Genomic DNA, 15,087 nt, shown 5'->3' on the forward strand with positions numbered 1-15,087 from the left:
TACAAATGTTCTCTTTAATCTCTGCTCTCCTAGAGGTCTTTCTCTGATGTGTTCTTCAAGGACAGGGACTGTCTTTTGCCATTTTTTGTATCCCCAGTGTTTATCACAGTGCCTGAAAAGTAGTATGTACTTAATAAATGTTTATTGACTGACTGACCAGTGAATTTGTTCAAGTTTTGATTTTTGTAGCCTACTAAGATTTTAAATAATTGAATACTGTTAATGTTTTCCCATTCCCCAAACACTTTGTAGAGGTTGAATAGAATTTGTTGATGGATTGAAATGATTTTAACGTTTAAGTTATTGCTCTGTCCTGGTGGCAATATCATCCTTGTGAAAAGTGGCTTCACTAGGGAATGTGGTGTTAATTTACTCAATATTTTTTTTTTGCAGGTACATAGCATTTTAAGTCTCCAAAGTAAAAAGTTGAATAGGGGTGTTAATTTGATAACAACGTGATTGAAGTAAGGAGCTTTAGCATGTCACTAGAGACTACTGGAACCTTGTAAATCATTTCAGAACCAGTAAATGCTTTCTGGGCAGCTAGTGGGTACAGTAAATACAGTACTGGGCCTGGAGTCAAGACAACTCACCTTCCTGAGTTCAAATCTGGCCTCAGGCTTGCTGTTTGTCCTTCATTTTCAAAGAGAGCTATGACATCAGGAAGGTGATGCCATGATGTGTAAGTGAATTGGATTTAAGTGAGGGAGGACTGTGCAAAGTCAATGGCCTCAGTTTCTTCTCTGGAGTTTCTTCTCTGGACCCATCTGGGTCCAGTGGAAAGATATAGATCAGGACGATTGGAGATGGCCCGGTGTGCAGTAGGAAACCATGGCCTTTTTAAGTTAAGGTCTTTCCTTTTTAAGTTAAGGTCTCAGTTTGGCTGGGGCAATGCCCGTTCAGTGATTAAGGCTAGGTAAGGTACTAGGTAAGCTAGCAGGGCCTCAGACATTTATTAGCTGTGTGACCCTGGGCAAGTCACTTAACCCTGTTTGTTTCAGTTTCCTCATCTGTGAAATGAGCTGGGGAAGGAAATGGCAAACCATTTCAGTATCTGTGCCAAGAAAATCCCAGATGGGGTCACAAAGAGTAGAATACAATTGAAAACAACTGAACAACTATGTTTTGTAGAAGCAGCAAGGTGTAGAAGACAAAGAATTAGTTTTAGAATTAGGAAAACCTGGATTCAAATCCTGCCTCTGAAGCATTCTCACTGAATGATAACAACATTTATATATCACTTTAAGATTTGCAGAGTGTTGTTGTCTCATTTTATCCCCACAACGACCCCAGGAGATACAGCCTATTGTTGTCCCCATTTTACAGATGAGGAAACTGAGGCTTAGAGAGGTTAGTGATGTGTCCAGGGTCATGCAGCAAGTGTCTGAGATGGATTTGAACTCTGGTTTTCTTGACTCCAATTCAAGAACTCTTATCCACTGTACCACCTATTATGAGCAGTCATATAAGCTCTTGGTGCCTTATGCAAAAGTCTCTAAGACTGTAATTCACAAAACAGTTGTTGATCTGAATTGGTAGAAGTAGGTTGAAAAAACAAAGCAGAATAAAATTATGTCTAGTACTTGGGCACTTATTGGGTGTGTTGCTTGAATCAAATCAGATGGCATTGCACTGGATGGACAAAATAGAAAACTCCAAATCATATCTGAAAATTTTCTATATATATATTGCATGATTTAGAGTAAGTTCCTAAGAGCACAGGAAAGTATGTTCCATCTGAATCAAATTGATTCACCTGAATCTTACATCATAGAAACCACATTTAAATATATATGTATATATATGTATGTGTGTGTGTGTGTGTGTGTGTGTGTGTGTGTGTGTGTGTGCATATATACACATATACATATGGCAGAGCTCGGTCATTTGCTGAGTAGTTTCATTAGAAAACAATTCTGCTCTAGGCTTTTTTCTCCAATTCACTATGGAACACCAAACATGTCCCTGATGTTGAAACTCATTAGGAAAATTTTTCCCAAAGATCCAGTTTTCATAGATAGAGCAATGGTCTCTTAGGAAAAGAAAGCTCTGGCTAAGATATTACAATGAAGTACAAGAATGAATTGTCATATTCAGACTGGGTGGCTCCAAATCTTTAGATATTTCTTTGGTGGATCTGTAATCTCATTTATATGTGGGTGATGCGATCCTACCAGGCAATACATCCATGCCGGTCCATCCTATGCTACCCTTGTCCCACTCATTCCATAAATCTAACATGAGAAGATTGGGAGCACTGGAGGACCCCCCCCAATGTAATGTAGCCCTCATCTAGGTCTGCTGACATTTCAAGGATATCACTGGCACACAAAGCTGCCAAATGGTTATTACTCATGTCACTATATGGCCAACTGACTCCTCCCTTTCCCTGCCATGTTCTTTTTTTTTTTTTTTTGGTCAGACGTCTCTCTGATGAAATTCTTTCCATGCAATTCTTCCCTAGTCATGTATTGCAGCCTGCTGACACATGCCATGTGTCTCTCTGTTGCCCTTTGGATGACCTTCAATTTTAATTCTTCAGAGACAGGTATTCCATGTCTTACAGAAACTGAACATGCCTGAAAGCATTTTTTTGTTGTTGTTTTCATTCTAGCCTGTGATTTCATTCATAGAGGGAACTACTAATGAGGAAGCTACCTGTACCAATGCTGATCAGAAACTAGGTCACTGTAGCTAATGTAATGTGCTCCGAGTCAGTTGTTTCAGAGGTAGGTCATGAATCCAGGTCTTCTTGGCTCTGACTGGCTCTCTATTTACTTTAGCATGGTGTCTGCAGCAGAAGAGTATTGTCAGTAGAAATTGGGTCTTGGTTTCAGGGAGAGTGATAGGGGTTATTTAAAAATAAACGATGCAATTTCCTAAAAGCAAACCAGCCCACCTTCTTCCTCCCATTCAATTCTGGACCACTGTTCGTTTGTAGTGTGTCCATGATATATATACATATATACTAATGGTATATAATAGTCTGGACAACTGCTTTCTTTATCCACTTGGTTTTTCCTGTGTGGATAGTTATACCAAATTTTTTTTGAGTAGTTATGAATCTTTCTTAGGGGGGCTCTGCGGTACCCCATGGCTTAATGGAATCAGTACAAATCTTCAAATAAGAGCATCTAGAGGACCTTAAGGGCAGCTAGGTAGCACAACAGATAGAGCTCCAGGCCTGAAGTTAGGAAGACCTGAGTTCAAATCTGGCCTCAGACATTTATTAGCTGTGTGACCCTGGGCAAGTCACTTAACCCTGTTTATTTCAGTTTCATCATCTGTAAAATTATCTGGGGAAGGAAATGGCAAACCATTCCAGTATTTTTGCCAAGAAAACCTCAAATGGGGTCACAAAGAGTCAGATATGACTGAAACAAATGAACAACAATAATAAAATTCTTTATACCTTTTAGTCAATTGTGACTCTAAAGACTTCATCTGTTGCAAAACACCCTTCAGCTTTATAGGAAAGATCTCAGAAAACTGAGTCTGCTTATTTAGAAATGTACATATTGAAGATTTTCCATTTCTAATCTTGGAAGCATTACTACTAAGAGGTAAACTTTACCCCTGTGCTTTAGGAAACAAAACTTAATAATTTAAAATAATGAGGTCAAGTCTCTCTTTGGAGCCAGGGGTTATGCTACAGAGTGGATAATGAATCCTCAATCTGGTCTTCTTTATCTGCCTTCCTTTTTTTCACTCCCCGTTAGCTCTACCACAACCTTAAGTGGCCCTCTGCTTGCCTATACTGATGCTTAGAGGAACCGCTTGGGTTGAGGTTACTTACTCCAGAGATTCGGATGTGGTGCTCTCCCTTTCCATTTATGCCCACTTGAATTCGTACTTTCTGACCGGCACTGAACAGCTCTTTTCAAGCACTGAGGAGCAGACCCTGTGGTTGCTGGCTTGGCCAAGATCTCTAATTTTCCTTCCAGCCCTACAGTGGAGAGAGCATTGTTTTTAAAGTCACAGGAATTAGATTCAAACCTGACTCCTCTGACATTTACTACCTGTGTCACTTTGGACAAATCACTTAATACACTTGGGCCTCAGTTTCCTCAACTGTAAAATGAGAGAGTTGTACACAAAATTCTCTGAGGCCCCTTCCAGCCCTAGGTCAACTATCCTAGGACTCTAAATGATTCTCTACTTAGTGATTTGAAATACGTATAACCACCTCCTTTGGAGATTCTACAAAAAAGACAAGATGGCGGGTAGACTCTGCTCCCTACCTTACTTTAGTCCTTAGTAACTAATTTTCCCTCATTTAATATGTTTGAATATGTTGTGGCTACATAGATATATGTGTGTTATGTGTATATATATGTATATATGTACATAATATATTGCACATGTATATGCATTGTGTGTACACACATGTGTATACATATGTGCATGTGTGTATACATATGTATATATGTACCCTATTGTATGCACACAGCATTACCTATGTCTGTACTATACCTATTAATATGCATTAATTATACCTACTTATTAATAGGCAACTAAGTGTCAAAGGGGAAAGAGTGCTAGAATTGGAGTCAGGGAGACCTAAATTAGAATCTGACCTTGGACATTTGCTAACTGGGTGACTATGGGTTTCACTCTACCTCTTGCTTGCCTCAGTTTCCCCATTTATAAAATAAGGATAATAATAGCACCTTTATCTCAGGATTGTTGTGAGGACCAAATGAGGTCATAAATGTGTGTGAATGCATGTATGTATGTATATATATATATATATATATGTATGAATGTGAGGTTAAGTGCATACACACATGTATATGTTTATTGTTCATCCTTCATTTTCAAAGAAGACCACTGGCATCATGGGGTAATGTCTTGACTTGTTTGTGAATTGGATTTAAGTGAGGCAGGGTTGCACAAAGTCATCAGTCTTCATTTCTCTTCCAGGGTCATTGCAGACCAGTAGAAAGACAAAAGTCAGGATAATTGGTGATGGCCCAGGATACAATGGATGACATTGGCATCTTTGATATCTGACCAAGCTCTAAGCACTCCCTAGCACCTGCTTCAGCTGCCTCCATGGCCATTGAAACAAATGGTTCTCATCTACCCATCCCACTAGGGGAAATCTTCACATGTTTGGGGTAGACATCCCCCTAACTCCCTGATAGATTTGAAGCCTGTAGGGTATCCTCAACCTGGTTTAGCTTGTCTGCCGAGACAGTTTACTGGTGTGCAGCCACTGTGCATGCTACAGCTTCTTGGAGCCACGGGTGAGAGTTGGGTGTCAGATGGACACCAAAGGTTGATGAGCACCCCCACAACAGAAGTGCTAGTCTCTCTCTCTCTCTCTCTCTCTCTCTCCCTCCATATATATATATACACATATGTGTGTGAATGTATATATATGTATATATGTATATGTGTGTGCATATATGTAAATGCTTTGCAAACCTTAAAGTGCCATATAAATGCTAGCTATTATTATTATTTTATATAATCCTACGCTTTATCCAATATGTGATCTCCTTAGTGTTGGTACCTCCTTCACTGGTACAGGTTAAATCCTTCCAGGCCTTCTCATCCCATTTGATTCCATAAATCTCCCATAGAGGTCCCACTCATTATACCAGAGACTTTTCTCTGGTTCTTTTAATATTTTACAAGCTAGTTCCTTTAGGAATATGTCAATTTGTTGGCAAAGATTAGACAAAGACCACACATTATGACTATCAGTGGTTAAACTAGTATTTCTAGATGGTCTAAGAGGGATTCTTAGTACCCCCGCTCAGCAACCTGGTACAATGGAAGAGTTCTGGCTTTGGATTTAGAGGGCTTAGGTTCAAATCCTGTCTCTTCTATTTACTACCTGCATAGCTTTGGGAAAATCACTTAGCCTCTCTAGGCCTCAAGTCCGAAGACAACCCTTATCTTCTAAGAGTTGACCTTCTATTGAAGGAAGGTGACATATGTTGTTCAGAAAGAGTTGAATGTGACTTAGAGGCCCAGAATCTGTAAGATAAGCTAAAAACTCACCAATGGGATCCTAGGGTGGTAGTCTGCATTCTAAACTATTTTTTTTTGTTTTTTTTTAGGCAATTGGGGTTAAGTGACTTGCTCAGGGTCACACAGCTAGTAAGTGTGTCAAGTGTTTGGTCTGTGGTCGGATTTGAACTCAGGTACTCCTGACTTCAGGGCTGGTGCTCTATCCACTGCACCATCTAGCTGCCCCTGGTAGTCTGCAGTCGACATAGGAAGAGACAGAGGAGTTTGGAAGGCGGACAGCAGAGTTTAGAGATGGACAGGAGTGGTATGGTAGTGACTGAGCCTCCCCATAATTAGTGAGAGGGACAGCAAGGTGGCGCCATAGCACACAGAGTGCCAGGCCTGAAATCAGGGAGACTCACCCTCCTGAGTTCAAATCTGACCTCAGACACTTACTTGCTGTGTAACCCTGAATAAAGTCACTTAACCCTGCTTGCCTCAGTTTCTTCATCTGTAAAATGATCTGAAGAAGGAAAAAGGCGAACCACTTTAGTGTCCTTGCCAAGAAAACCCCAAATGGGGACACAGAGTCAGACATAACTGAAACAATTGAACAACAATAAAAATGATTAACGAGACTCATCCTCAGGCAACAAGACAGCCTATTGCTTGCTTCAACTGTAATCAAAGATTTCCTAGGTCTGTAAAAGCTGTCATGAAGAGTTGGACACGACTGAAATGAGCGGACAACAGCTGCAAGACTCTCAATCAATCAATCACTATTAAGCACCTACTATGTGCCAGGCACTATGCTAAGTGCTGGGGATACAAAAAGAGGCCAAAGACAGCCCCTGATCTCAAGGAGCTTACAATCTAATGGAGGAGACAGCATGCAAACAAATATACATGAAGTAAGCTACATGCAGGATAAATAGGAAATAATTAACAGAGGGAAGGCACTAGAATTAAGAGGGGTTGGGGAAGGCTTGCTGTGGAAACTGGGATTTTAGGTAAAACAGAGCATTCCAGGTATGAGGGACAGCCAGAGAAAATCCAGGGTCACCTCCGCGCCAAACGAAGCTTTATGAATAAGAATTTGTGGAAGTCATATAGTCTTATTTAAGTTAAATGGTTATAATAGTTAATTGCTAGTGAACAAATAAGTCTTTTCTCCTGGCATCCTTCCAAATAACTTTATATCCAGAGAACAATAGATCAATGGGAGAAGCAAGTGTCAGGGTGGAGGCAGAGGACAGACAGAGAATGATAAAATATAGATGTGAGCAGAAACAAGTTGCAGAAGAGATATGTATCTCAAATAGAAATCAAAAGACTTTAGCTGGGCGCTCAGTCTAGACAGAAGCAAAAGCAGACTGAAGCTAGAGAGAGAAAACAGAACTTTAAGAAAACCAGAAGGGGGGACCCTGGGCTGCAGGATTGGTCTGTAGTCAAAAGAGAGGTAACCAGATCCACGGAAATTCAGTAAAACTAGGCAAAGCTGAATTATGATTCCAAGTCTCTGCCTATACATGTAGATTCCTACTTGGAAATGGTTTCCAAAATTAGAAAAAACACTATGCAGTGATCCACTGATGAAACTGGGAACTTTTTTTTTCTACGTAGAAGACTTGGAAGGAATATAATAGCCTTCTTCAGGTATATGAAGTGCTGCACGTCATTTGGAAGAGGATTAGTTTTTTGTTTTTTCTTTCCCCGCTGGGCCCCAACTGCCAGAATTAGGCACAATGGCCAAGAGCTGCAGTCAGACAGACCAAGCTTCCAGACAAAGAAAAGCTTCCTCACATTTAAAACAGGCCTGAAGTGGGGACAGTCTCAAGAGGTAATAATTATAGCTTGCTCTTTAAAGCTCTATAAAACACTTTACAAATATTTCATTTAACCCTCATAACAATCCTGTAAAGTAGGTACTATTATGGTCATCCCTATTTTACAGATGAGGAAACTGAAGAAGACAGATTAAGTGATTTACCCTGGGTCACACAACTACTAAGTATCTGAAGCCAGATTTGAACTCCTGACTCCAGGTCCCCTGCCCTATCTGCTGGGTTACCTTGCTACTAGAAGTAGGTGTGTTTCCCAGCAACAGATGTTTTTAAGTTGGGGTTAGTTGCTCATCTGTCAGGAATGCTATAGATGGAATTCCTACTCAGGTACAGGCTAAACAAGATGACTTCTGAGGTCACCTCTAACCCTGGGATTCTTTAATTGTGCATTTATCTTTTCCATCACACAAAAAGGCATAATTGAGGATTTATAACAAGGAAGAGGACCAAAAATAAGTGGGTAACCAAATTCTTGTTGGCAAAGGCTACACTGGAAAGCCTACATCAAAGAGAATGATTTTCAAAGAATAACCATGAGTGATGTCATCTGTATCTCTAATTGGGATATTCATGTTTTCACACTTTCAAAACCAACATCAAATCAAGAAACCTGCTTCCTACTATGAAAAAGACATTGGGCTAGGCAAAGGAGAGTGGGATGGGAGGAAAGACACAATTTTCTTGCCCACATTTTTTTTGTCCTGATCTGTGATTTTCTTTGTTTAGGACACTTCCAGTGAAGAAACTTCCTTTACCAATGCAGTCTAGCAACTTAAACACAGTATAGTCTTAGAGAATTTCCTTGGGGCACCGTAAGGTTAAGTGATTTGCCCAGGGTCATATGTTCCATGACTACCATAGGCCAAGACTTTAATTCAGGTATCCCTGAAACCCTATGCAGCCCAGTGGATAGAGTACACATAGTAGGCACTTAATAAATGCGTGTTTCCTTCCTTCCTTACGCACAGTATAGCCTCATATTGCATATATAAAATGAGCAGATCTGATTAGATAACCTCTAAGGACCCTTACAAGAGAAGCTGGGTGACTCAGTAGATACAGTGTCAGATCTAGAGTCAGGAGGACCTGAGTTCAAATCTAGCCTCACCCACTTACTAGCTATATGACCCTGGACAAGTCACTTAACTCTCTTTGCCTCAGTTCCCTCATCCATAAAATGAGCTGGAGAAGGAAATGGCAAAACATTCTAGTATCTGTGCCAAAAAAAATCCCAAATGGGGTTATGAGGAGTTGGACACAACTGAACAACAACAAAACTCCTGAAGCACAGGCTAGCTTTCGATGCACTCCACTAAACAATTTACATAACCCAGAATGTTCTCTAATAAGAATATAAGAGAGGTGACATTTCAGCATGAGATCAAACGAGAGCTCACACCTGGCCGGGAAGGGATGGGGGAGGAGGGAGAGTCAGGGAAAGATTCCAGGAAGAAGTGGTAGCTGAGATGGACCTTGAAGGATTATAAAAAGTAGAAATAAGAGGAAGGAGGGGGAAGGGAGAATATTTCAGACGATGTGCTAAGTACAAGATATGATCTAGATGGTGAAATGGATGAAGTGCCAGATTCGGAGTCAAGAAGACTAAGGTGAGAAATACCAGCTATGTGACTCTAGACAAGTGACTTAGTTTCCTCATCTGTGAAACAGAAATAATAGCATCTGCCTCATAGATTTGATTGAGCAGCTAAGTGGGGCAGTGGAAAGAGTGCTGAGTTCAAATCCTGCCTCAAACACTCAATAGCTACGTGATCCTGGGTGAATCACTTAACCTTGTTTGCCTCAGTTTCCTAATCTGTAAAATGAACTGGAGAAGGGAATGCAAACCACTCCAGTGGTCACAAAGAATTGGTCATGACTGAACAACAAAAAACAACACAGGGCTGTGAGGATCAAATGAGATTGTACATATATGTGTGTGTATATGCATATGTATGTATAATGCTTTGCAAACCTTAAAGCTGTTATATAAATGTTAACTTTTTTTATTATTCCTTAGGGGGTGTTTGCATGTGATGTCAAGCCTTGCCATGGACCACTAGAAAGAAATGTAAAAAACGTCTCATCCATTCTGCTAAAGGTGAGATCTTTTGCTTAATCCTGACCCAGAAGTGACTCTGAATTCTCAAAAGTTATGACAAAGGCCCACAAGTCCTTCCAAAATTGAAAGCCTTTGTGAGGTTTTATGTTTCTTTCATGGGAGGGAAGTCTAGCCCAGAAAGACTCAGTTCAAGAAGGTTTGCCACTAAGTTTTTTTTTTTTGTTTTGTTTCACTTTTGGCCTTTCTACCACAGTAACTCATGATAGGACCAGAGGGCTTGAAGTACTCATGTCTCATGGTTCTTTCTTTTTTTAAATTATAATTATTATTTATTACAAAAGTGCGTCTTACTGAGCAATATGCAGACTTCAAAGCTATGTTTTTTTTAGGCAATTGAGATTAAGTGACTTGCCCAGGGTCACACAGCTAGTTAGTGTCAAGCATTTGGTCTGAGGTCGGATTTGAACTCAAGTCCTCCTGACTTCGGGGCCTGTGCTCTATCTACTGTGTCACCTAGCTGCTCCTTCAAAGCTATCTTTCCAGAAGATATTAATGCCTCTGATGGAGCACAATATAGATTTCAAAGATCTCTCTTCCATGCCTATGTTAAAATTACAGAAAATTCTCTAATAAATGGAACCACAAAGACAACTTCGTTCAATGGACCTATGATGATCAACATCAATTGAGGCCTACAATGAACGTACACCCAGCAAAAATGTTTGCCATTGTTATAGAAGATGTCTTGTGCAGAGGAACTTTCTAGAAAGGGAGAGTTCTAGATTATCCTGTTTGTGGACGAGTGTGTTGATTGTATCAAGCCCAAGAATACTATGGGGCCTCCTCAACCAAGTACAAAACTATTTTTTAAAAAGAAATCAGAAACCTGTGTGACTTCTTAGACCTAAAATATCACATAGGCAAAACAAATTTTTTTGAAAAGTGCTTAGTATTCAGACCATGGCATGTAGTTTGGATGGACAACCCATTAACGTAGTATACCACTATATGATCTTAGATAAGGCATTGCTTTCAATGATCCCAAGTTACTCTCTAATAGAAAAATCCATCTTTTCAATATCAATATTCTCTTATCGATGCTGACTAGCTATGAATCATAGAAATCTACAATATAAAAAAAATAAAAATTGCAGATAGTCCAAAGGACAATGGAGAGATGCATAGCAGACATTAATAGAATGTAGCATATTGCCAATGAAAATTTGTTTGCAAGAAGTGATATAAAAGATAGTATTCAATATATATAATATGATTAGAAAAGTGCTTGGCCCCAATGCATACTGAGAGATAATGGATAGTCTGAGTGATACACTGGCTTCTTTGGAAGGATGAAAAGAGTAGAGAAAGACCTCTAGTGCATTGGGTAGGTGCGCTATGGGGAATTAATATGAGGATATGAATCACCGAGGTTAAGATGATGTGGATGTAATGGTGAAAGAAGTACCTCAATTGATGAGTTTGTGACTCCAATAAATTATTGGAGTATTGATGTTCTCAGTGAGAAGTCATGGTACATTTACTTTTTATTTCTGTATGTGATTACTGACTTTATCTTGCTTAGTCTGCTAGATTAGCATTGTTGTCCAAATTGAAATGTGCAATGCATCTTTGGAAATCCAAATGACGTGATCAAGTATCAGAGCCACAGATTCTATACAGGTGCCATGCATTGTTCATGGCCATATCAATAATGCAGCTTACCGGAAATTGAGGGGATGCCCATCCATTGGGGAGTGGCTGAACAAGTTGTGGTATATGAATGTAATGGAATATTATTGTTCCATAAGAAATGATGAGCAAGTGGATTTCAGAAAGACCTTGAAAGACTTTCACAAACTGATGCTGAGTGAAGTGAGTAGAACCAGGAAAACATTGTACACAGTAACAGCAACATTGTTCAATGACCAACTTTGATAGGCTTAGTGCTTCTCAGCAATACAATGATCTAAGACAATTCCAAAAGACTATTGATGGAAAATGCCATAAGTGTCCAGAAAAGAACTGTGGAATCTAAATGCAAATTGAAGCACACTATTTTCTCTTTTTTGTTTATTTTTTCTTTCTCGTGGTTTTTCCCTTTTGATCTGACTCTTCTTTCACAACATGACTAATATGGAAATATGTTTAATATGATTGTACATGTATAAGCCTATATCAGATTGCATGCTGTCTTATGGAGGGAGGAAGGGAGAGAGGGGGAAAATTTTAGAACTCAAAATCTTGTACAAGTGAATGATGAAAACTAAAAATAAATACATTTTTAAAAAATAATAATGTAGCTTACCAAAACTGAATACCATTTTTTGCTTCTGATTCTTATCCTATACTTGGAAATATTTTGCTTCATCTTGGCAACACTATACCTATATGCTTCATATGACTTAATTATTGATGGCTGACTTATTTGAACTCTTTTTTTCATCAACGGAATAGCTTACTTGGCTCAGTGGTTCTATGTCTACAGCACTGAAGCACAAATTGATGAAATTTTCATTATTCCAACGACACAAAATTATCTCTTTCTTTTCCTCCACTCTGAAATCAAATGACCCCCTTTTCACTTTTTTCATATTTTCTGCATTCATGAAAGGATATTTTTCTTCACCCCTTTCTTTTTCAGAGCTGATACTAGTTTGATACTTGTGAAAAAGTTGTCAAAACATATATGATAAGGGTACTATCGTCACTCCAAGAGAACACCAGCAAAGTTCATTATTAATTTCCCACTTGAACTAAGATCATGATTTTTATCTGCTTTCAGGACTGATTCATCTTGATAAGGTTCAAACCAAACTAAATAACCCTGGGTAGTTGCCCATACCATACTTTACAACCAATTCTAATAGGTTTAAGAATTGGTCACCATTAAAAGATTCATACATCAATTTATCAAAGCAGTAATATTACTTCAAGGGAGCATATAAGAGGAAATTTTTATTCATTTGATCTGTAATAGGGCATCAATTTTGTAAAGTTGTCTGATCTAGACAACTGTTATCTGCAAAATGGAGGCTTAAAAACATTAATTCAAACTTTTCCCTTCTAATTGCATTGCTAATAAGACTGCTCTTTATCTGAACTTTCCCAATACATTCCTCTCCTGGGATGACAAATATATCTATTCAAAAGAAGAACACCAAAAACACACCATTTCCTGAACTGTAACTTTCCAAGGTGACATTTTTCTGAGAAGATAATGATTTGTTTCATCAACAATTAACTTGAATGTTTCATCATCAAAAAATAATTCAAAGAACTATACTGGATTTAGTTTCTTACTTTTGGGATTCAAAATTCCAGAATCCAATGCTGACCAGTTTGGAAAATCGAGTTGAATATCTCTTGATCCAATTCTTCTCTATAATGGTAGTGACTTTCTGCTTCTTTCTAGCAGGGTGTGACTCAACTTCATCTTCTTCATCAACATCAGAATCACCAGAGAACGTAAGACCTTGTAGCAATTCACTTACTCTGGATTTGTCTTTTTTCTTATCTTTCCTTGTAATGTCACCTGAAGCATATTCCCTTGATAAGATGTGCATTCTACACCTTAAGTCCCCAGGATTACAGTCTTTAAGAATATGCAGGGGGCAGCTAGGTGGCGCAGTGGATAGAGCACCAGACATGGAGTCAGGAGGACCTGAGTTCGAATTCGACCTCAGACACATAACACCCACTAGTTGTGTGACCCTGGGCAAGTCGATTAACCCCATTGCCTTAAAAAAAAAAAAAAGAATATTCAAAAATTCAATGTTTTTTTTCAGCTTTTACAGGAGAACCAACAAAGACCTGAGGTGAACAATCTCTTTCAAGTGTACTTGACGCCTCTTCCTGTAGGCCAATTTCTTCAGAAATTTCTTGCTTTGGAAGCAACATTCCATCTTTAAGCATGATCTCTCCAGTTAGCAAGTTAAAGTTCCTAAAATTCTTCTGCGCCACCTTCCCACGTGTATTCTTCTGAGCTGGGTGAAAACATTGCCACTCTTCTGAAACAAGGAACTGGGCTTCTTCCTCAGTCTTCACTGACGTCTAGGATTGAGTAGAATTAAAAACTGATACCAGTCTGGTCTCTGAGGAGTTCCCCTAGTGATGAGAAGAACCCTGCAAAACAGGGACAGTATTCTCTTGTAGGGAATAGGGATCCTGAGATTCACACTTCAGCTGGAGGTTTTGTGATTCCTGGGATGTTCCTTGATGCTCTGATTCTTCTGGATGTTCTTCTAGTCTTTGTGCAAGAAATGAAAACTGCTGTCCAGGTTCATTCGGGGTGTTGCTCCAAATCCTCCAACATAATAATTACTTCCTCTCAGTTTTGTGAAAAACACTTCTTCGCCCAGGCCCAGAGCTCCTGGGGCCTGATAGCCAGAAATTGCTCCAGCACCAACAGCTCCATAATCTGCTCCTTTGTACGCACCTCAGGCCTCACCCGCTGATAGCAAAGTCCCCATAGTTGGCTCAAAGCCTCTCTGGACCTGGTTGTCTTCTGGTAGCAAAACTATCTGAAATGCTGCTGAAAGATCTCCGGGATAAGGTAGTTGTTTTCTAGTTGGCTGGATTCCTGTTCCCAAGTATGGTCTTCTTTCACTTGGAAAACTTTTTTCTGCTCCTCTGCAACTGCGACAGAAAAGCCTTCTAACATCTTGAGAGTGAATATCACAAACCCACTGAGGGTATCATGGTTCTTTCATTGAAGAAGCTTCCTGATTTGCATTTCAACTCATATCAAAAAGAATTTAAGTGCTTTCAAGTCCAGAAGACCTAGGTTCAACTCAGAACAAATCCTGGTTGTGTCACCCTGTGCTCACTCTCTCAATAACCACCCAATAAACTCTTTGTGGCTAGAAGTTGCAAAACAATCACCCATCTGAATAAGTGGAGAGAATTTCCTTGCTGGGTGCTCCCCACACAGATTGAATCACAGGTGAAGACCACCACCATCAACAAAAAAGTACCCAACATAGAGCTAATCGCTGGTAGTGAAGTAAGGGACCTCGAGAGAAGTTAAAGACAGACTCCAAGGAGTTTGCAGTCTGTAAGTGAAAGAACATAGACCAGTGAGAGACTGGTACTGCAGGCTGGGCAGGGAAGTGCAATATGTTTCTGGTGATCTGGAGCTAAGTTTCCTTTGAAAAGTTAGTATCAGAGGAACCCTATCTTCCCCTTTCCCCAGCAGCAGGAAGGGGGAAGGAGAAAAGAGAGAAC

At 39.5% G+C, this 15,087-nt stretch overlaps 1 pseudogene; it reads right to left on the reverse strand.

Annotated features, from left to right (window-relative positions):
* Positions 1-11,442: 11,442 nt before the first annotated feature.
* LOC114048808 lies at positions 11,443-14,823 on the reverse strand (annotated as a pseudogene).
* Positions 14,824-15,087: the final 264 nt, after the last annotated feature.

Source organism: Vombatus ursinus, unplaced genomic scaffold (genome assembly GCF_900497805.2).
Source record: "Vombatus ursinus unplaced genomic scaffold, bare-nosed wombat genome assembly UNPS02014794.1, whole genome shotgun sequence".
NCBI lineage: Eukaryota > Metazoa > Chordata > Mammalia > Diprotodontia > Vombatidae > Vombatus > Vombatus ursinus.